Source organism: Mustela lutreola, chromosome 12 (assembly GCF_030435805.1).
Source record: "Mustela lutreola isolate mMusLut2 chromosome 12, mMusLut2.pri, whole genome shotgun sequence".
Classification (NCBI taxonomy): Eukaryota; Metazoa; Chordata; class Mammalia; order Carnivora; family Mustelidae; genus Mustela; species Mustela lutreola.
Genome location: NC_081301.1, coordinates 10,121,946 through 10,146,756, shown reverse-complemented (window position 1 = coordinate 10,146,756; position 24,811 = coordinate 10,121,946). Strand labels below are relative to the sequence as shown.

Genomic DNA, 24,811 nt, shown 5'->3' with positions numbered 1-24,811 from the left:
GGGATCGAGTCCTGCATCGGGCTCTCTGCTCAGCAGGGAACCTGCTTCCCTTCCTCTCTGCCTGCCTGCCTCTCTGCATGCTTGTGATCTCTGTCAAATAAATAAATAAAATCTTTAAAAAAAATCACCTAAAATGTAAAAGGTAGTGCACAGTATAAAAAGTGAAACCTTGGGTGCCTGGGTGGCTCAGTGGGTTAAGCCGCTGCCTTCGGCTCAGGTCATGATCTCAGGGTCCTGGGATCGAGGCCCGCATCGGGCTCTCTGCTCAGCAGGGAGCCTGCTTCCCTCTCTCTCTCTCTCTGCCTGCCTCTCCATCTACTTGTGATTTCTCTCTGTCAAGTATATAAATAAAATCTTTAAAAAAAAAAAAAGAGTGAAACCTCACAATTCTACTCCTGGCCAAAAGTACTACTGGTTTGATATGACTCCCTCCAGATCTTTACCGTAAATACACGGGAAAAAAAGTCATTCTTTAAGGCCACTCTTAAGTGACTAATCCAAAGCCATTAACTAGAGATGGTATTTTAACCCAAGTCCTTGACCCTGATGCTTCCCCTCAAACTATTTAACCAAACTATTGCCTAGCTTTTAAAAATAATAAACTTGTTTATTCAAGTACAAACATACAATAAAACACAATTTATCTCCAATGTATATATAGCTCAATGAATTTTTTTTAAAAGTGAACACATTTGTGGAATCAACAACTCCCAAGTCAGGATTAGAACATCAGTACTTCAGAAACTTCCTCTACGCCTCCTCCCAGTCATTATATTCTATCATTAAAAGTAAACACCCTTCGACTTCTATCACCACAAATTAGTTCTGCTTGTTTTTTAACTCAATATAAAGGTAATCCTACATTATGTAATCTTTTGTGTCTGGCTTCTTTTGTTCAACATACTGTCTAGGACATTCATCAATGCTGCTGCATTTTGTAATAGTTTGCTGGTATCACTTCCATATGGTATTCCATTTTATGGGTTATACCACAATTTATTGATCCACTCTACTGTGGAAAGATACCTGTTTCCAGTTGGGGACTCCTACAAATAATGCCGCTAGAACATTCTTATACATGTCTTTCAGTTCATAGTTTACCCATTTTTGTTGAGTATGTGCCCAGAAATAAAACTGCCTATGTTCAAGTTCCATAGATATTACTCAAGAGCTTTCAAATGTTTCTCTCAATTTATACTCCACTTCGGCTGACAGAGATTGAGTAGTTGGGTTGTTCCCACCAACACTTCAAGTCGTCAATTTCTTTGCTATTTTAATTTTAGCCATTGAGGTAGGTATGCATTACTACCTCATTTTTTTTAATTTTCATTTTTCTGATATCTAATGATGTTGATTACCTCATGTCAGAGTGACAGATCTATATTTGGGAGTTAGACTTATCTTAGTGACCAACTAGTTTGACAGAAAGAAGAGATAATCTAGAATGACAGAAAAAAAGACAATTAGGGAAAGAGAGAAAGGACAGAAAACATAGTTCTAAACCATTTAGGTTTGACTTTGCTAATGGGAGGGAGGGAGTGAGATATGAGACCATAAAGGTTCCACATAAAAAAATAATTTAAAATAAACAAAAATGTTCAATACCAACCATATCTTAGGGGGTAAAGAAAATAGATTTACAATCCCAAGGAGGCAAGATAAAGATAAACTACTGTATTTTGGAAACAGAACCTCACAGATGCTTAAGATCACCCCACTATAACTTTCGGAAATCCCTATGAAGATAGAAAGAAATCTCTAGAGTGATGAGCCCCAGCAAATGGAATTAAAGAAAAAGTCAAAGCCTTAAATAAAAGACCAAGTTCACCAAATGCCACGATATCATGAAGATTCAGTTACAGAAGAATCTTGTCTTCAGACAAGAAGGCCATCTCTGACACCTTTATGAGAACATGAAGTAGTAAGAAAGGCAAGGGTCATGATTAATCAACACAATATATGAGGATTAAGGATGAGGAACAAGAGTTGGCTCTGTCTTCCGGGACTCACCTCACAGTACTTCCTCTCACCAAATATTACCGGATAGTTAAAAGCTTGGGGTCTGGAGTGAGGCAAACCTACGGTCAGATCTAAACTCTGTCCTCCTCAGCTATCTGACTCCAAGCAAGTGACTTTCTCTATCTTTGAGAATAACAGTAAGGGTTTACAGAGCTACTGTGAACAATTACTGAGATAACACAAGTAAACTACTTAGTACAATGCCTGACCCATACAAAGTGCTCCACAAATGTTAGCTGTAAAATGGGACCAGTTCACATAACCGTAAATTGAAAAGAAATAAAATGACATATGGAATGCCTAGATACACAGGAGGAACTCGAATGCTAGAAAATTGATGCCCCTTACTTTTAGGGAATTCTTTATCATTCAATGTCAAATTGAGTATGAAGCTGAAAGCGCACTCATTAAGAACACAATGGGTCTGGAACTCCTGAGTTCAAATCCTGACTCTGCTGTTTATTAATTGTATGATCTTGGGCAAGTTATTTACCTCACTATGCCTACCTGTTTTCTTTCTTTCTTTTTTAAGCTCAGGGCTTAAACTCATGACTGTGAGATTGAGACCTGAGCTGAGATCAAGAGTCAGATGCTTAAGTAACAGAGCCACCTAGGTATGCCCTGCCTTCCTGTTTTCATCTGTAAAATGGGAAAAATAATAAGTACCTATCTTATCGGGTTGTCATGAGGATTAGACAATGCTTCTTTTAAGTACTTTACAGATAAAGCCCTAAAACCAAAACCTGGAACATAAGCACTATGTGAGTATTAGCTTTTCTTATTTTAATAGTACATGTTTTATCTGAGACTGTTTTCCACCAAGGAAATGAGAGAACTAGTTTGTATGAAAGCAATTTAATATTCTTTTTATGGTTAAGAGAAGCCAAATGGAAATACTCATATACTCATCCTCAAAAATTGAGGGAGGAGTGGTTGAAAGAAAAACAAGTTAAAACACAGGAACTATATCATAACTAAATAAACGTGAACTCATCTATTCAGAAAGTTATGACCAAAAAAATGTGCTATCTGGTTCTGCCCTAATTATGCAAAAATTCAGATGAAGGAAGCCTACTTTCCACAGAAAGAAGGGAATCACTTTTCCTAGTCTTACTTGCATATAACCAACATATCTAGGACTGATGCAACTGCTTATTACTTTTATATAAAGCAAACATCACTTAGAACAGAATAACTAATTCTGTAAGACTTCTTAGGAAAGTCTTCCTGCATTATACTAGCATTTTCTTTCCACACTCAGAAATCTTCATCCCTGAATAAGTCAGAAGAGGTATTTAAAGAGGCAAAAATGCAAGCAAGTAAGCGTACTTTAGAATTGGAAAGGAAATCCCATGTTTGTTCTTAGAAGGTCAGGAAGTCAATCCTGTGCATTGGTTTCTGTAGCTAACTTACGAACTGAACGAAATACTAAAACGTATCAACAACAAATAAAATGGGTGAATTGTAATTTATCTGTTTAAGAGTCTATGCCTCCCAAGGCTATGGGTCTCTTGAAAAAAGATCTTATTCATAACCAGTCTCTAGTACACAGCCTGGTACACATGGAAGGTGTTCAATAAATGGTGACTGGATATAGTCAGTGAGCACCTCCCTCCTTGGGCAAGGTACTATGTTAGGTGCCAGAGAGCCCATAATGGTTCACTTATATTGATGCCAAATGTTTTAGACTATTTAAAAATTAAACAAGGCCAGATTTGGTTAAGAAGCTGCAGCTGCAGTTGCACCTGCTCTCATCCCAGCCTTATTCCCACAGCAAGGCTAGACTCTTCTGCATGCTGCTGGAGCAAATCAAGTATTTCTCTCAAATGATGGAGAGTCACTTCACATGCAGCTCTGATATGGTGTTCTTTCTGCGCAGCAAAGGATGCAAACTCCACATTCTCTGGTCATAAAAATATGATGGTTAGCAAAAGCAGGTGCTGAGTAAGCTTGGTACACTTACAAATGAAGTCTTGCCATCTAGAATTCTGAATTGAGGATGCCAGACTGAAGAACATCTGGATCTGCTCCTCTGGCTTTGAGTTTTCTCTAAGAGAGGCCAGGAAAAAGTATACGGTTGCCAATATGTGTATGGGTAATTGCATACTCAAATACTTTACCTTGGATAAGAGTCCAAGACTTGGCAAATGGATGGAATGTAGCACATGGGTCTTCCTGAATACAGAACCATGCAAGAGAAGGGTTTTCTTGCAAAACAGAAACTAGGCAAGGTGTGAATTGCCCCTCTGTGTCACATTTTGGAAGAATCTACCCAGGAGAATACCCAGTTAGTCCTCCCTGACTAACTCCCAGGAGGGAGGAATGCTCAGGAGTGCATGAGAGGCAAAAGAGCACCATTACCTCAGAAAGCACTGAGTTTATCAAACAATAACTCCTTATTTCCCTACCCCCGAAGAGATAAATATATGTGACTATAACTCGGTACACACCAAAAAAAAAAAATACTGAGCTGCGGACTCTGGCAGACAGACGGTGTTGATACTGAACAGTGTGAGTTTTGGCAGCTGCATTATGTACTCTTTCAAATTCTTACATCATTACTCCCGTAAGGGCCCTGTACCAACTTGGCATGGGTTCTAATGTGGTTTGGAGAGAGAATTTCTTGCCTTTTTAAAAAAGATGACCTACAAATAGCCTTCTTTCATACAATAAGAAAATGAAAATATTTCTTTTTACTCCAGATTTTGTTTTAAAGGACAATGCCATGTTGCTAAGTTATTAAGAAAGTGTCAGAAATAATTCTGAAATTTTAAAGACCATGCAATATAAGCTCTAGAAAGACTTCTAAACAGTACATGAATGTCTCCTAAGATAGTGATGATCTATTTGTGGCAATAAAGAGTCAGTTACAAAAAATGATAATTACCTTCATCTTTATACTGACATTGGCAGCTTAAGTACCATTTAGAGGCCAAGTATAGGGGGCCCTCCTTACTTCATCCATGAGAACCCAGATTCTCTGGGTCCTCAAATGCAAAAGGAAATAGTAACATCTTCCTACAAGACAGTTCTCACAATATCAAGTACATGGAAAATCTTCAATAAGTATTAGGCTTATGAAAGACAAAGCCTTTAAAACTGGTGTTTAATTAGAACTACCATATACCTAAAAGAGCTAAGTGGGCTGGCTTTTCTCCAGTCAGATTCAAGAATGAAATAAAATTATATATAAGCTGGTTTCAATATCAAGATTGAATTTGTTCTCTTTAAACAAGTGATATCAGTAATACAAGACTTCATTCTCTATACTTCTCCAGTAATATCCAAGAAAAAGACAAAATTCCAAACCTGAAAAATGACAGAGTAAGGAAAAAAAAAGAAGAAGAAAACTTAGCGTTCATAAATTGATTTAATTTGACATGTTCAGAGTGACAGGGTTTTTTTCATTTTTATCATAAAATACTTTGAAATTTTCATGAAAACAGTAAATGTTTTATTTAAAAACACTAAAATGAAACATCACTCATGCACAATCATGATCAAGATTTTGCCACATTTGCTTCAGATATGACAACTATTTTATTTTTCGAGGTAAATTTACATATGGTAAGGTAAACAAATCTTAAGTTTAAGTATGATGAATTTTTACATATACATATATAACACATAATCATCAATCAGAACAAATTAGGGAATATTTATAGCAAGATTCTCTCATGTGACCTTCCCCCCCCTACCCCCACCAAAGTGTCTATTATTCTGAACTCAGCATTAGTTTGTTAGGTTTTCCTTTTATCACTAATAATCAGATTAATAACCTTTACTCTTCTGTTTTCCTAGACTACAAGCGTCTATTCTGATTATACACCCCGTTAGAAAGAAGTTTATATAAGACTTTTAATATCAGTAGTAATAGTAAAAACAGGCCAAACACCTAAAAACCATAGTAAAAAAGAAGTCCACATATTTAGAATGCATGTATGCCCACTCTCCCCAACTTTCTGAAAGGAGAAAAAGGGTGAAAATAGTAACATAGAAGAGACCAAAGGGAAAAATGGAATTCATTTGATTAAAATAAATTCAATTTGATTAAAATAAATCTTTAAAAAAGATACACTAGTTTTTTTAAAAAATAAGAAGATTATAACCAGTATACACATCTAAACCATATTTAAGATAATATTCAATGAAAATGTAAACCCTTAATATGTTAATTTTTATTGCCTGTCAGTGTCTAAATAAATCCCACTCCAAATACATTTTCTTTAAAGTTTACAAACACTTTAAGGCCATGCTCCCATGCCCAGAAGCTGACAGCCTTCCTAAAGGAGCCAGACTTCTACACAATCTTAGCCCCAGTACACATCACAATTTGAAAAGTACCCTAATCAGCAGCTTTTTCATGGAGTCAAGTGCCTTCAGTAACTGTAGAATTCAGTATTTGAATCAAACAACACAACCTACTTGATCTGATATATTTGACACTATGTACCACTGTTCAATTAATATGTTCATGTGACTGGACAACATATGACTAAATTATTTTTGTACATGAAAAACAGTGGAGTGGAAAAGAGTATCTGGGTATAGTGACAAATGCAATAACCACTACCTTATCAGAAGGGCTGTTGGGAGCATTAATTAAGATAACACAAAGAGGGGCGCCTGGGTGGCTCAGTGGGTTAAGCCGCTGCCTTCGGCTCGGGTCATGATCTCAGGGTCCTGGGATCGAGTCCCACATCGGGCTCTCTGCTCAGCGGGGAGCCTGCATCCTCCTCTCTCTCTCTGCCTGCCTCTCTGCCTACTTGTGATCTCTCTCTGTCAAATAAATAAATAAAATCTTTAAAAAAAAAAAAGATAACACAAAGAAAGGGTGTTACTTTTCTCACCTCCTCAGCAGTTCTGAGAAAGCAGAACTCAGACCTACATGGACTAAGCTGTGATTTAACAGAAATGCCCTCTCCTCAACCTCCATATCCTGGAGCAGCACAAATATTCTAATAGCCAAAACTTTCACAAAGGCATTTGTGAACCAAGTATCTCTGAAAGAGTTAAGAAATGAACCTTGGGGTAAATTCCTTTCATGAGTTTGCTTTCACATAACCTAGTTAAGACACCTTAACAGAAACAAAACTTTGAGAAGGTGGTAAGGAGGCCCCAAAGGAAAGAGCTCCAGTCCTAAGAACTTCCTAGAAACAAAAGATACGCTGGGGGCATATCAGGAAGAAAAATGCACGTGGCTTACCAAGAAATGATCCCCACTCTCCCTCCTCTACCCAAATCTCAAGTTTCCACTCAAGATGCTAGCTAAGCATTTATGGTTAGTCCCTTTTACAGAAGTTACTCTTCAAATAATCTTTTTACAGAGACTATACAAAAATAAAGCAATTATCATAACTGGCTGCTTCTGATCATTGTTTATTTTGAAGACAGTAATAATCACCTGCCAGTTACTGACTTTATTGTGACGGACATCTTACAGAAGATGCTTTGATCTCCAAATTGATTTATAAGCTGCAAACTGTTAAAAGGAGGACTGAGCTAGACTTTTACAACTTTCTTCCATATGCTTTGATCTAAAAAATAAATGTATCAACTCAACTGCCCCCCATTCTCTTATTGTAGAGCCATCTCAAAGGAGTCAAAGAGAGTACAACTTAACACTAATAATATCAACAAAAATGTTCACATTTTTCATTGATTTTCTAACTTAGGTGTTGAAAATAAGACATTTGACACCTCCCCAACAGATACAAAATGCAGTTTCTAGAACAGATAGATTATAGGGTTATTATTCACATCTCAAAAGGAAATACTGTATTTATTTAAAATCAACATATTCAAATGACTTCATTTATACACTATTTACATAAACAATGAACAAAGCAAAGGACATGCACTTACAGTTTAATATAAACATTTATCAAGTGCCTGATATAATGTATATCTAAATAAAATGGGTTTGTTTTCACTGAGTTTATATCAGAGTAGAAAAGATAAGCCTTGCACACAATTCTACAAATCTAAAATAAGGTACACCATGAGACGTGCTATAGAACCAAGGAGGAAAGAAGAGTTGGGGAGAAATTTAGGAAAGTGTTAAGAAGAATATGGGATTGGGAAAATAATTAATTCTACCCCATCCCACCCATATTGTTTTCACCCCTCTAAGAACTTAGGCATTTACTGAAAAGTTTGGCACCAGACAGACAAAGGCTCTGGGACCTTGAGCAAATCTATGTCCTATTAGAGTCTCATTCCTCATCAACGAAGTGAATATAATACCAAATAGCTGGCAGGACTGTTGAGAAAATTAAATGTGAATGATTTCTATATTTATGTAAATAAATTTATATAAACTATCTGCATATATACGTATCTGTATACAAATATATCTATATATTTTATCTACTTATATATCTTGAATATAGACACTTAAATTATATACTTACATATATGATTTATACTTATATTAAATATATATATTTATACATACATACATGTGTTTATATATATACAAATCACAATGCCTGACCCTGAAAGGATGCTCAGGAGGTGGTCATTATTACAAACGTCTACTAAATGCTGAATCTTATGCCAGGCCACTTGTGCCTCTGCATCTGGACGCTGTGTGGTATGTTGTTTAACTGCTTTTATATTCCCAAGATCATAAAAGAGCAAATGCCATGTGATTTACTTCTTATACATCCACAAGGAGAAAAAAAAATACGTAGTAACAATATTGAACAATCAGTAACAGAGGATTCAGCAAGACTCGGAAAATACATGGTATATATGAGAACAGAGAAAACTGAGTTCATAAGGTATAGAAGAAAAAAGTTGATAAGTACAATATTTAGGCAATCTGCATTGACTGATCAATCTTCACTGAGGTTCCACTATAGGCAAGCCCCTTAATACTATGCTAAATGCCAAGGGGATGCCAGAACAATACCCCAGGGGTTGTCTTTCCTATAACCCACTGCAGCCCTATGAGTCTTCATGCTGAAGGAATTAGAGAAGTTTCAACCATTCCCATAGAGTTTTATTTTTATTAGAGAGGGAAGAGACAGATATGGCGGGGCGGGGGAGGGCGTGTGGTAAAGCAAGGGAGAGAGGGAAAAAGAGAATCTTAAGCAGGTTTCATGCCCAGCACTGAGTCCAGCTCAGGGCTCAATCTCATAATCGTGAGATCATGTCCTGAGCTGAAATAAAGAGTTGGACACTTAACTGAATGAGCCACCCAGGTGCCCCCATCTAAAGTTTTTTAACATTTGGACTCCGTATCACTGGTTCTCAGAGAGTGATCTACAGATGACTTCAAAACCTTTTCAGAGAGTTTGCATGGCCAAAACTATTTTTGTACTGATTATAAGGCGTGATTTGCCTTTTTTTACTATGTTGACATTTACAAGGATGGTGCAAAACCAGTGTTGGGTTAAATTGCTTAGCTTTACCACTAATCAAAGCAATGCCACAAAACGTATGGGCAGTCATTGTGTTTACCGCCACCACACACTGCGGGGGGGAAGCCATTTTAACTTAAGAACATCCGTGACAAATTCCATCCGATGAAATCGTCTTCATGGAGTGCTTGCTTGATGGATTTCATTTCCATTTCCATTTTTTTTCCATTTTTATTTTTAGCAAATGCTTAGCATTCTTTCCAGAAAATACCAACTATTCCTTTTTTTTTTTTAAAAGATGTATGTATTTCTTTATTTGACAGAGAGAGAGAAAACAGAAGCAGGCAGAGCAGTAGGCAGAGGGAGAAGCAGGCTCTCCCCTGAGCAAGGAGCAGAATACAGGACTTGATCCCCAGGATCATGACCGTAACCAACTGAGCCTCCCAGGTACCCCCCACCTATATACTTTTCTTAAAGATCCAATGAAAAGATCTAATTTATGTTTGAACGGTAACAGTATTACTAATTACTTCAGTCTATATAACAAGGAAAAAAGACTGTGTTCCTTATTTCAAATTGTAAATGAATGTATGAGGATTTGGAATAATTGTTAATAATGAATTCTGGAATACTGAAAAAAATTAAATTAAATTTTAAGAAATGCTCATGGTAAACGTAAAAAGGAGAAAAGAAAGAATGTCCTTGACGAAGCAGTAAGATTTACTGATTTTAAATCTCAATGCCTGACTATGCAACTTTTTAATATTTTGTGTGACAAAATGGAAAACACACTTAAAGCATTTCTCAACACTGACTGTCTCAAGGAAATGCACTTTAAGCTATTGTTTGAGTTGTAAGGTAAACTAGCTTATTTTTTCATGGGCTATCATTTTACTTGAAAGAACAACAGAAATTATGGTTATTCAGATGTGGATGTTTGACAGTTATTATCTTGAAAATGAACAAAGTGGGCATGTCTTTTCAAGGAAAACAACTGGCAGTATTTGTTGCCAATGATAAAATTTAAGACTTTAAATAAAAACTGGAATTTTGGAAAATTTGTATCTGCTACTGTATGCCTCACAGCTTCCCAGGAGAATAGTGGTAATACTAAGAAAACTGATTTACTGGATTTTATATGATGAAATATGTCCATATTTAGAAATTCTATATAACTTGTTAAACCAGTATTTTCCAAATAACCAAAACATGCTGTTTCAAAATCATTCATGGGTCAAAGACCCATGTAAACTGTAAGACAGACTAGGGGATTTTTAATGAAATAGAGAATGAAAAGTTCATTGATATGGTTTCAGATTCCATAGTGCAACTAACCTTTAAGAGACTACCAACTATTGGGGCACCTGGGTGGTTCACTGGGTTAAAGCCTCTGCCTTCAACTCAGGTCATGATCCCAGGACGAGCCCCAAGTCGGGCTCTCTGCTCAGTGGGGAGCCTGCTTCCCCTCCTCTCTCTCTGCCTGCCTCTCTGCCTACTTGTGGTCTCTGTCAAATAAATAAATAAATCTTAAAAAAAAAAAAAAAGAGAGAGAGAGAGAGACTACCAACTACTGAGATCTGATACACATGAAAGAAAAAAATACACAATTATCCAAACTATTAAAATCCATTTTCCATATATATCTGAGTATAGAGGCCATATTTTCTTCATATACTTCAGCCAAAACATATTGAAACAGACAGAATGTAGATGCAGATATACACAGCTATGAAAATTCAGTTGCCTTTTTTTTTTTTTTAAAGATTTTATTTATTTATTTAACAAAGAGAGGAACAGGGCACAAGCAAGGGGAGTGGCGGGCAGAAGGAGAATAAGAAGCAGGTTCCCAGCTAAGCAGGGAGCCCAATGCAGGGCTCGATCCCAGGACCCTGGGATCACGACCTGAGCCAAAGGTAGATGCTTAACCGACTGAGCCACCCAGGCACCCTGAAAATTCAGTTGTCTTTCACAAAGCCAGACATTGAAGAGACCTACAAAAATACAAAATAATGTCACTCTTCTCACTAAGATTTGTTTGTTTTTTTGGGGGGTGGGGGGAATCTAGAGATATTTTTATAGTTACTCTTACTTTAAAATGTTACTTATGTTGCTATGCAGTAAGTTAATCATTTCTATTTTAAATGAATTAATAAACATTTTTAAATTTCTCAACTTTACTTTTTTTTTTTTTTAAGATTTTATTCATTTATTTGACAGAGAGAGATCACAAGTAGGCAAAGAAGCAGGCAGAGAGAGAGGGGGAAGCAGGCTCCCCGCTGAGCAGAGAGCCAGATGCGGGCCTCGATCCCAGGACCCTGGGATCATGACCTGAGCTGAAGGCAAAGGCTTATTAACCCACTGAGTTACCCAGGCACCCATCAACTTTAACTTCTCATACAGTGAAAGGTGATAGGTATAACCCACATAAGCAAAAGCTCTTGAGAACCTCAATCATCTTTATGAATGTCAATTTTTTGTGCATGACAAGAGATCTCAGAGATCCTGATTTTGTTTTAGTTGGTTTAATTTTTTTTATGAAAAAATCTGGAAATTGAAGTTACATACAGCATAGTCAAGACTTGCATCTGGATCTCCTGATTTCAATTTTACATTTATTCTACACCATGATTCCTATATTCACTAAGATAATGGTTTAGAAAACCCTCATTGCATTCTTCTCAGTAGGCAAGAAGTTAGACCAAATAATTACAATATTAACAATAACTGAAATTTGAACATTATGGGTCATGCATTTTTATACTTCTAATTTCATTCAGGTCTCACAACAACCCAGTAGTATAGGTACAGTTATTTACTTACCTACATTTTGCAGGTGAGAAACAGAGGTTAAACCACTTGCCAAAAATCACATAGCTACTACATGGCAAAGCTGGGATTTGAAAACAACACTTCTAACAAAGATATATCAGCAAAAAAGCTTTCTCCTAACTGCCCATCAAAACACTTGTGTGGTCATCAGCAGTGGCATTAATGGAAATAAAGGACCCAAAACTCTGGCCCAATACCATCAGATAGAGACAGAACAAAACACTAGCCTGGAGTATGGCCAGACAAACTTAGTTCTACACAGAGAATGGCAAGAAAACAAGCAAACAGGGAAATGTGATAGATATAACCAGGCTGCCTCTCTTCCTTACCCATCCAGCATCTCTACCATTATCCATTAAAAAGAAGTGACAGGAGTCAAGGGTGAAGTATTTGTCACTGACATACAGCTGGGGCAGTGAAAACTCTTGGCAGGTGTTCTCTAAGCTATAACTCCTCTTCTATGCAAACAACCCCCCAAGCTGAGTCCTCCTGGCTTTATCACACTGAGCCTTGACAAGAGCCATCATTAGTGTCCAAACTCCACTTTTTCCAGGCTGATGACATGTGTCAGGCCTTGATTCCTGGAGCCATTCCTGCCTGCCAACTCAGGAAAGGCTTCTGTAATGCCTTTGGCTTTTTTGAAATACCTCAAGTCACAAGACAGCAGCTGACACCAACTCCCTCCAGAGGATGGACACTTGGCCAGGAGCCCAAGCTGAAGTGGATTTGGAGGTTCTTGATCTTTACTGAAATCATTCCTACCTTCTCACTGGCAATTAAAATAAATTCCTCCCCTGAGAGCAGCCAGAGGTTCTGCAAGCCTCTTCCATCCAGTGGTAGTCACCTTTGATTAGAGTAAAGTGTTAAAGTGTAGCAGCAGCTGATAAATGTCAGAGCCTAAAGGGCCTTCACAGACTTTTGATCACTCACAGCTATTCCTCATTTCATACCATGGACAGTTTTTATGCCAACACCACTCAGCATCTCTTACTTAGTCAAATACTTCAGGTCAGGATGCTAAATTCAAGTCAATGGTCCATTTGCACTAGTTCTGGGTGTATCCCTAAGGCTAAGATGTTTGACCCGCCAGACAGATAGACTTGAAGTACTTTTCAGATGGCCAACAGGACATTAGGAAACTTCTGCAAAAAACATGCTTTTTCACAATGGAGCGGTAGTGTCATATAAGTAAACAGACGTGCACATGCACATGCACAGTCAAGAATTTTAATTCTGACCCACTATCTGACTTCGGGTCTTCATTTCCTCAGGGTGCCTGGGTAGCCCAGGCAGTTAGGCCTCTGCCTTCAGCTCAGGTCATGATCCCAGGGTTCAGCATCAGGCTCCTTGCTTAGCAGGAACATGCTTTTCCCTCTGCCTCTGCTGCTACTCCCCCTGTTTGTGTGCGGGTGTTCTCTCTCTCCCTGTCAAATAAATAAATAGAATCTTAAAAAAAAAAAAAAAATTTACCTAGGGGCACCTGAGTGGCTCAGTTGGTTAAGTATCTGACTCTTGATAACAGCTCAGGTCTTGATCCTAGGATTCTGAGTTCAAGATTTGAGTGGAGCCCACATACATAATGCAAAAATAATAAAAAGCATTTCCCCTAAATGTTTTAAATAGTAAGTTACTTATAGGATGAATGTCTAGTTACCTATAACTTACAATGTCTTAACACAACATTATAATCTACAGGAGACAAAAATAAACTTCATAACAGACATCAAGTTTTTAAAGCATATAAAGTATCATATGATTACATTTAACTAAAATAGGTCAGAGGAAGAAATACATATGTTATTCTTAGATCGTCAGGGTTTCATCACTGTACAAAAGGAAAGATTTGAGTCTTTTGATCACTGTTTTTGCTTATTTCATTAACTGTTTATTGCAAAAACACATGCTGGTTGGCTCTCATGGACTTTTAAAATCTCTGCCAACACTTTTCACATACTGCAATAAAATCCAAGGTTCTTTCTACCTCATTCCTTAATACCCATGAATATTAACTACCGCATGATTTTGATCCCTATTTCTTTTATGACTTTATATTTCCAACTCACTTAATGTACTTACTCAATCAGGTCAGCTGAACAACAGTCCTTAGTATAGAGATACTTAGAAGAATTGTTCACTGATTATAGATACCCTGTGAATTAACTTACTATGGAAAAGTGAAGTATTGCTTATGGGTTTGTAAAATAATCTGAAGTAGTAATATCTTAAACACATTAAGCCACTGTAACTAGGAGATGGAAAATCCTGGTGGCCCTTAGAATATTTGGATAGGGTTTTTTTTTTTTTTTTTCTAAGAGATTTTACGTATTTATTTGGCAGACAGAGATCACAAGTAGGCAGAGAGGCAGGCAGAGAGAGAGAGGAGGAACCAGGCTCCCCGCCGAGCAGAGAGCCCGATGTTGGGCTCGATCCCAGTACCCTGGGATCATGACCTGAGCCGAAGGCAGAGGCTTTAACACACTGAGCCACCCAGGCGCCCCTATTTGGATAGGTTTTGAAAAGAAATGTCCCATTTGAAAAGAAATACCGTCTTTTGGCACTAGGTCAATTTGCCATTTCAGTGAGTTGGCCTGCCCACCCCCTGGTCTTCCCAATTCATAAAATATCTGAAATAACCTGATATAAAGTTGCCATGTCAAGAAGTAAAATGTTCCAAGCTACAAAGTTTAAATTTCTCTTTCTACTTCTCAATTGTCTGGTAAAACCTCAGTAGGCTAAATATAAGAATGTCCAATAATTCCATATACAACTACAATCTTCAGCATACTCTTTTCCCCCCTTCCCTAATACTCAAGTAAACACTCTGGATCTAGCAGGCTTTGTAAGCACTGTCTTGAAACAACACATTCTCTGACCCTTACTTAAGGGCAGAATTAGTACTCATAGTGCTGGGATCAGCTCCAAACCAAATGGTTGCTGTGGAAGTGGGAGAGAAACTGTTGCAAAGTCAGTTAAATTCATTCAAATATTTGTGTAACTTCTCATCTGGCAACTTCTGTATAAGTGCAGATTTACTAATTAAAGGTTGTTGATGAAGCCTAGTAACTACTTTTTCCAGGGATCATCACTGTCCAGTTTCCACTGTCTAGTTGTTGTTGTTGTTTTTTAAGATTTTATTTACTTATTTGACAGACAGAAATTACAAGTAGGCAGAGAGGCAGGCACAGAGAGAAGGGGAGGCAGGCTCCCTGCTGAGCAAAGAGCCTGATGTGGGGCTTGATCCCAGGACCCTCGGATCATGACCTGAGCCGAAGGCAGAGGCTTTAACCCGCTGAGCCACCCAGGTGCCCCATTGTCTGGTTGCATTGCACAGATTACAGCATAGGGAACAATGTGACTAGATAATGGTGACAGGCTGCAACAGCAGCAACATTACACCAGTGACAAGATGAGATGGTGATCTTGGTCTACAGCTCTGTTTGGAATGTCTGAACCTAACATTCAGAGGGAGGCTATGGATGCGCTCTTAAATTCCATAACTGAAACTGCTTTCAAAATTTTGTGTTTATGTGCAGATTAGGGAGAGAATCTATAGCCTTCTACAAAGTTTCTAATTATATTATCTAATTGTTAATCCTCACAAGCAGTATGAGGGAGGTACTACTATACTATTATTCTTATTTTAACAGATTGAGGATTTTGAAGTTCAAGAGATAAAAACTTTTCCTAAGGTCACAAAGAAAGTGGTAGAGAATTAATTTCAAAAAGCCTTTGAAACACACATATACATACATACATATGCAATGTAATAGTTATCTGGAAGTTACTTTAACTATAAAATAAGGGTTTTACGTTAGTGTAAATGAACCAACACCAGAATATGGGTAAAATATGCAATTTAATTTCATAATACATAAGTACATTATAAATGATTTTAAGAAATTAAATCATTTTGAAACATATAGAAATTCATATAAATTTTAACATGTGTTGTGCTGTTTTACACACTTGACATTTAGTTCTCACAACAGGTTTTTTTAAAAAGATTTATTTATTTATTTGTCAGAGAGGAAGAGAGAGCACAAGCAGGAGGAGCAGCAGGCAGAGGGAGATGCAGACTTCTTGCTGAGCAAGGAGCCCATTGTTGAACCTGATCCCATGACCCTGGGATCATGACCTGAGCCAAAGGCAGATGCTTAACCAACTGAGCCACCCACACGTCCCTCACAATAGTTCTATGAGGTAGACACTATCGTTATCTCCATTTTATAGGTAAGGAAACAGAAAAACAGAGAAGTTTTTTTCTCTTGCACAAGGTCACATAGCTAGTAAGTTGCAAAGTCAAAATTCTAGCTCCAAATCTGTATTCTTTATTGTTACAATATTACTTCTCTGAACACTTAATATATGAAAAATTTAAACTATGGCCACTCAAAGGGAAAAAAAAGAGAACAAATAAGAATCCAATTTGGAAAAGTCTATCATGATAAGGTATTTCATATACTCTATTTTAGCACATATGAACCCAGAGCAATGAAAAAAAGAAATCTAGAAATTATATTAACATGCTACTTTCACATGCACAACCTCATTTAATTTTCACAGCTTTGTGCAAAGGGCAAGTGCTATTTGTCCCCCATCTTAAAGATGAGTTAACGGATGCTGAGAGGTTAATGTCATCACTCATCATTACCTGAACTTTCCCTTCTCTAGGACTTTCTATGCAGAGCTTTCCCTCTACTGGAGTATCTTTCCTTCTCTGTCTAGAAAAATTCAACTATACGTTTGAGTCCCAAGTCAGATGTGACCCTCAGATATATCTTTCCTGGGACTTTTGGGCAGAATTAACCCTTTTCTCTACTCTCCCTTAACATGATTTGTACCTTCCCACCAGCATAGCAGTCATTCTCTTTGTCATCTACTGTGTCTATGTGTAGATCCCTGGGCAGACACTGTGCTCCATAATGGCAAGGATTATATGTAAGAGAAAGGATCCTAGGATTTCACTGATGAATTAGCAAAAGGATAAAGCAGAACACTAGCAGTCAGGCTAAAAGAAATATGGGTTCATGATGCCACGCTGTTGTCATCTTTATAACATAAGAATCTGTCCTCAAGGTTAGTAGCATTACCCCCAAATACCCCAAATATATGCTCCCTGCATAATGCTTGGGAAGTGTCTGGACAGAAGCCACCTGAGATAGTGACTCCTCTTCTCTTCTATGCTACTAATCTCTCAAATATATTGCTTTATTAAGTTTATGATTCTTGTTTCTTTCAAGTATATCAAGAGGCCTCAAGAAGACTATGAAAACAATTACATGTCCAAGTTGGAGCAATGTGGGTTTCAATATTTCGTAGTACCTTTGGAAAAGGAAAAGAGGTAAGTGAAACAGTAAAGGATGGCATGGTAAATTTTGACAAACTCAAAACCAACCTAAATCAAGAATGAAATAAACCAACTTATTAAATTTGTAGTTTCTACAATTCTTGTTTAATTTAACCCTAATGTTTTTAACCTTAGACTTTATCCTGGCGTTAAATATATAAACCCCTTAGCAAACTCATTAAAAATACCAGTGTGTCCTTCTAACTTGCCTGATGATAAAAACTTAAAGGCGTGAGGATGATGGTAGCCTTCCCTGCCATGAAAATTAATTATTTCCAACACAATGGGAAATACCCCTATGCCATTTTGGAAACCTACCTTTCACTCTGCTCTAGTTTTTCAAATCTATAAAAAGCATTCTTATTAGAATGCCATGAATTTAAGCAATGGTATTTTGTAAAATATCTCATGGCTTGGAGCAGCAGAAGTCAGTATTCTTTTAAAGTCTGAACATCTGTCCAAACGGTTTAAGGCATTCACATCTCTTTCTACTATGAGACCAAGGGAAGACTGTTTAAACACATTAAAGAGTTTTTAAACGACTACACAGTAACAGTTGCTTGATTTTTTTGTTGTCGTTGTATACAATTCACTGTCATAACACTGAGAATTCAACAAAGCTGGCTAAATGGAGTGTTTTGACAGAGGGTGAAATAATTAAATTGATGTAGATGTTCAACAGTTTACATTCAAACCAAATTCTCAGTGATTTTTTTTTAATGTGTACCATTTGGCTCCTTTAAAAATGAATTTGAGAAGAGTCAACCTTTACTATTTAAACCCAATCCCTGATTAAAGATTAACCTTAATTCAGCCAGCAGTTCTCTAAGCCTTGCTTCTGAGCACTCTTCCATCTCTCCAGTAATAAAACCCTACATTCTGAAACCCTCTATCCCTACCCATAGAATTATTTCATTTTCTAGCTTTTTAATCAAGGATATTCAGGAGTCAATGAAAAATAACCAGTATGTCTATAATGTACCAATACTCTTCATGCCAAAGCAAAAAGACACCTGACATTTTAGTTGCTGTGATCTTACAGAGGAGAAATGCAAGCTTTCTCTTAGGTGATAGGGGTTTTTGTTTCTGTTTTTTCAAAATGGAAAATAACGTGTAGACTACCATTGAACCTCTGTGGCAACTCACTGATCTAGGATCTCAGCTAGAGAGATCACCAATTGTGAAGGTAAATTTTTTTCATCTTCCTCTATGAAAAATTTTGCCTACAGACCCACCTGCTATTTATACAGGCAAACAAGGAGAAAATGTTTACTAGTTTGATATAGTTCTCACTGCAGATGCTACTTCTGATACAGAAGAGTTAAATTTTGTGGTGGACAGGAAAAGAGGTGATATGCTCAGGGAGCTGAGCATTGATAAAGTCCAGTATTCAAGTTCTGGCTTACAACAGTGACTCCTGGCTATGTAACTGTGCAAATCACTTAATCTCTCAGTTTTTTTCATGAGGTACAAGTGGGTTGTTTTGAGTTTGATGAAATAAAAATATACAAATTCCAGCACATAACAGAGTCCATAATATATATTAACTTCTTTCTTACCCATGCCCTTTAATAATCAATCTACTGTAAAATGAAGCACCTGACATTTTCAGAATTAAAAAAATAATACTGTTCAAAGCCATTTTCTCAACCACCCATTGGAGTCTGCTTGTATAAGTAACTGCAGTCTCACAAGTCCATTAAGTTCATGAGCTCTCTGCTATACACAAACTGATTTCATAGTCTAAATATTCTCAACCTGAAACCTGGAAAAGAACATGAGAGCCTCTATCAGCAGTGGTTTCACTGCTCATTGGCTCTTGGAACATGGGTACAGGCTGAAGAAGGGCTGCCAGGGCCAGAAACCAGCCTTCAGAGGACTCCAAGGAACATTCAACGCTGTCGGTGAGTTTGGGATTTGAAAAAACCACCGACCGTTGACTGTACCTTGGGGTCCTTACAGACAACACTACATTTCCTGAAGCAAAGGAGCAGGCTGTACCTTCACATGTCACATAAGATCACCAGAACCAGTCCTGCTGCCTGTCCCTAAAAGAGGTCCAGTGAACTTTGTAAGAGCTCCCCCTATTTCTATTGCCCATTGTTCCTTGCTTTGTGTTGTTTTTCACAAACAAGTGTTTCACTTCAACAAGATAAGGAGAACTCCACTATAATACTGAATGTGCTTAAAAATGTCTCCTAGAAATATGTCACTCTAGTGAAAAACAGGATGGAGCAAGGAGACATTAAAAACATATATTTCAGTTTTGAGTGAAACCCGATTATTTTACACCCATTTCTCCCCCATCCCCTCAAAACTTTAATTAGGAGCAAGAGAAGGATTTAATAAGCAAACATAGCATACAACTGTCTAATGCCTGTACAACTCTTATCATATTCTACCTCCAACTACAGTTAATATGGTTAAGTTTTCACAGCCCTGTTAGAATATGAGATGTTTGAAATCAACTATTGCCTCACTACTTCTGGGCACACATATGCTTACTTAAAAGTTTGTTAAATGTTAAGTAAAATGTCAGGTCCGAAGTCAGATATCTGGGAAAAATCTTGGTTCAACTCCCTAACTAGCTATGTGATCATAGGCAAGTATCTGAGTTTCTGTTTTCTCATGTATAAAATGGTAGATAATAAGAACACTTACCTCATGGAGTTTTGAGATTCAAGGAGATAATATATAAAGTGCTTTGTACCATTCCAAGCACACAGCAAACAATATATGGAAACTGCTATTATTATTTAAGCCAAAACATAACCTGTGCTAATTTACCTTGAAAAGTGCTCATATTTCTCAGCCCAAAACAGAGAGGAAGAGCCAGGACCCTCGACTCTTGTTTGTATCTATCAGGTATGCAGGCACCTATCTATCTGTATGGTCACAGAGCTACCTGTTAGCTTCTCCACGAGCTCCTTCCATTCCCTGAACCAGTTTCTCAACTTGAAGAAATCTCCCAGCTCTAGTATCTAGTGTTACCTATAATTAGGTGGGCCCTCAATCATCGGTTACTAAGAGAGATACCGGACCTAGGCCTCAAAGAACCAGTGTGGAAAAGAAGAGCCGGGAATTCAGGAGGGCCGAGGCAACGCCACCAAATGGAAACGCTGATGGCTGCACTCAACATTCATTGCTGTCGGTGGGTTTGAGTCTGAATCAACTCACTGATCAATGAATGCAAACTGCGGACCAAACAACCTAAGGAAAGCAAAAAAGCAGAGTCACCTGAGTGCATCAGCTACCGTGCTGGATGGAAGCTGCCGCTGTCTCCAGTACACCAGCTAAAGTCTCTCTTGCTCTCTTTGCTTCTAATACTAAATAAGTACTCTAAATGCCTAGTGCTTTACTTTTTCTTATTTTTAAAAAATGTTCTAGGGGTGCCTGGGTGTCTCTGTGGGTGAAGCCTCTGCCTTAGGCTCAGGTCATGATCTCAGGATCATGGATCGGGCTGTCTGCTCTGTGGGGTGCCTGCTTCCCCCTCTCTCTCTGCCTGCCTCTCTGCCTACTTGCGATTCTCTCTCTCTCTCTGTGTCAAATAAATAAAATCTTTTTAGAAAAATAACTGTAAAAATGTTCTAGAGTTAAAGAAATATATTTTTCAATGTTTTACTAACATATAATGTTTTATTAGCCCCAGGGGTACAGGTCTGTGAATCACCAGGTTTACACACTTCACAGCACTCACCATAGCACATACCCTCCCCAATGTCCATAACAAAACAAGAAATGATATTTTATAGAAAGAACTGTATATCTTGACACGACACGTATTTAAAAAACCAATGCTTTTGTAATTTTTAAAATTAAAAAAAACAAACATACTCATTATTTAAAATTTAAATATTGAAATAAAGTAAAAATTGAGTATCCCTTTCTTCATCATCTTCCATTTCCTCAATGGAAATCACCTATAAATATAATAAATAGTGGGGTGCCTGGGTGGCTCAGTCATTAAGCGTCTGCCTTCAGCTCAGGTCATAATCCCAGGGTCCTGGGATGGAGTCCCACACTGGGCTCTCTGCTCAGCAGGAAGCCTGATTCTCCCTCTCCCACTCACCCTGCTTGTGCTGCCTTTCTCTCGCTTTGTCTCTGTCAAATAAATAAATAAATAAATAAAATATTTAAAAATATATACGATAAATGGCAAGTTTAATAACTTGTTATAATCAAAAAACTTATCTATATTATCTGATATTATTAAAATAATAAATATCATAAACTATACACTTATTTTATGTCCTTAGAGACCTTTATCCATGCACATACAAATGGATACATATCTATAATTTTGTGGGGCTTTTGAGAGGTGGCTTAAGCAAAAATAAGCTCATTTTATATTTACAGCTGTATAATCTGCTTTTTCACTTGACTATACTAGACAACTACTATAGACAGTCTTCTGCAACAATCTTGCTATATTGTACTAGTTCTTTCAAATGACTATATAGTATGCCTTAGTATGAAGGCCCTGGTTATTATTGTGACCAAAATTTTGAGGCTCATTCATTCTAACCTTTGCAAACCATGTCTCTCAAACAAGAAAAGAACCTAAGTGAAATGGGAAATGAACATCATTCATCTAAACAAAATGTAAAATGTAGTACCAATTCTCTGACTTCTGTAACATAAGATAAGATGAGCCACTTTCATGATAATGACAGGAAAACAAACCTTGGTCACCAATAATTTAATCATACACTTAAATCTGAGATAGAGAAAAACAGACTCTCATAGCAAAAGTCAAATTAAATAAAGCAGTATGAAAAGAATCTTATCTAAAGTTACCTTCCAGGAGGCCTGGGTAGCTCAGTCCATTGAGACACTGCCTTCGGGGGCACCTGGGTGGCTCAGTGGGTTAAGCCTCTGCCTTCAGCTCAGTTCATGATCCCAGAATCCTGGGATCAAGTCCTGCATCGGGCTCCTTGTCCAGCAGGGAGCCTGCTTCTCTGCCTGCTTCTCTCTCTGCCTTTGCCTGCCACTCTGCCTGCTTGTGCTTTCTCTCTGACAAATAAATAAATAAAATCTTAAAAAATAAAATAAATAAAGTTAGCTTCCAAACCCAGGGACAGGAAGGAAGTTGAAGTGCAGGTATAGTGATACAAGAAAGAAAAAGAGAAATCAAAGTCAAGAGAAAAATGAAGAAAATGACAAGAATTCAGGAAAAATAGAGGGTTCGGGCCAGTGTTTCCCAATCTGGTTATATATCAGAATCATCTAGACTAGTTGCTCTGAAAAATGCAGATTCCTGAGATCTACCCTAGACCAGATGTAGGGTCCTAGAATCTGTATTCTATTATACCAAACATTCTAGGCATTATTTTTCAACCACCAATTACTTCCAAATTTTCTGAAAACATTAGAAAAGAATATCCAATACATTCTTTGAAAAATGTACACCTGAACAAGCATGCCACCTATTTATTTACAGAGAATCAATAATCTTTAAATATGCCAATAAAAAAAAATTCATTTCAGCCACCAAAATCCTATGCTATTTCTCTTGGATAAAACTAAATGCTACATGGGCGCCTGGGTGGCTCAGTTAGTTGAGCATCTGCCTTCAGCTTGGCTCATGATCACTGGGTCCTGGGATTGAGCCCCCAGACTGACAGTCTTACAGAGAACAATTTTGGAGTGATAGTCACAGAAGAAAACAGAAAGGTCGTGGTGAAGAGCTTGAGCTACGTAAGGGTAAAAATTCAAGTTATAGGATTTATCAACTATGTAAACCTAGAAAAGTTACTTACCTTTAAATCTGTTTCTTCGGTAAAAAGGAGATATGATAATAGTATTTGCTTCACAAAGCTACTTCTGAACTAAGAATATGAAATTATCATATGGTTTTACTCATATGTGGAACATAAGCAATAGCAGGGCCATAGGGGAAGGGAGGGAAACCTGAAGGGGGAGAAATCAGAGGAGACGAACTGGGGAAATAAACTGAGGGTTTCAGAGGGGACGGAGTGGGGTGAGGAGGTAACAGGACGATAGGTATTAAGGAGGGCATGTGTTGTGATGTGCACTGGGTGTTATACATAACCAATGAATCACTGAACACTATATCAAATATGAATGATGTACTATACACATAATTTAAAAACACGATAAAAAAAGAATACATGTAAATTATTTCACACAGAGCTTGACACAACAAAATACTAAAATGTGCATACTCGCACAAGCAGACACTGACAGGAAATTCAAACAGATTGGAAGCAAAAATGTTAACCACTGAAATCTTAAGTTATAGAATTAAAGGTGATTTTTATGTTTATTATTTATAATTCATCTATGCCTTCCATGTGTTTAGCAATAAGCATCAACTATTTCAACAATTAGAAAAATAGTTTTTAAATGTTTTTTTTTTTTTAAGATTTTATTTATTTATTTGACAGAGAAAAATCACAAGTAGACGGAGAGGCAGGCAGAGAGAGAGAGAGAGAGAGAGGGAAGCAGGCTCCCTGCTGAGCAGAGAGCCCGATGCAGGACTCGATCCCAAGACCCTGAGATCATGACCTGAGTCAAAGGCAGCGGCCCAACCCACTGAGCCACCCAGGCGCCCCTAAATGTCTTTTTTTTTTTAAGCAAAGATTTCTTTTAGATGAGAGATCTACCTATGTTTGGCTGAAAAGCAGACTGAAGAATCCACAGTGGGAAAGGAAGAAAAGATGGACTATTTTTATCAAGAAAGAGAACCTGTAGAAAGCAAAGCTACAAGGACCGTAGAAAGTGACAGGTTCCAGGTCCATATGGATGTGGTCACTTTGGAAGGCAGACACATCAGCCTCAGAGCATGAAAACGATAAAGGAAATTCCAGCCTACTTCTGTCCTCTCGGGCTGTTTCTTTCTCAACAGGATCCAATTGGACCTTGTGATCCTGTACCTTGGCAAGGAACCTGGCATGGAGTAGATGCTCAGTAAATGTCTGTCAAATGAATTTTCTTTGATTTCTGGCACAGTTATATTTATAACTTAGGAAGTGGTCTGCTCCTTGAACCAAACACTGGATAGCTTCAAACCATCGGTGCCATGAATTATAGTTCTAACCCAGGTATATAATTTTAATAACTACCAGATATCAGGTTTGTCCTTGATTACTATACTTGCTATAGAACTCCTGAACTTACACTTTAGTCTAACTTCCCTCCTTTTCTTCAGACTAAATCTACTGAAAACATATGCAATCAGTCAAAATTACATGCCCCTTCTGCTCCTCTTCCCAGTAAACAGCTGAGG

The 24,811-nt window shown here is 37.6% G+C and overlaps 1 protein-coding gene and 1 long non-coding RNA gene across 4 annotated transcripts in view; one reads left to right on the top strand and one right to left on the bottom strand.

Moving 5' to 3' along the window:
* NR6A1 (nuclear receptor subfamily 6 group A member 1) overlaps positions 1-24,811 on the bottom strand; it is a 226,702-nt gene that overhangs the window by 137,625 nt on the left and 64,266 nt on the right. The window lies entirely within an intron of this gene.
* LOC131812051 (uncharacterized) overlaps positions 1-24,811 on the top strand; it is a 78,166-nt gene that overhangs the window by 16,741 nt on the left and 36,614 nt on the right. For both annotated transcript variants that reach the window (XR_009346254.1, XR_009346253.1), the window contains exons 2-3: positions 9,710-9,833; positions 17,456-17,556. This is a non-coding gene — a long non-coding RNA (uncharacterized LOC131812051). The remainder of the gene's footprint in view (positions 1-9,709; positions 9,834-17,455; positions 17,557-24,811) is intronic.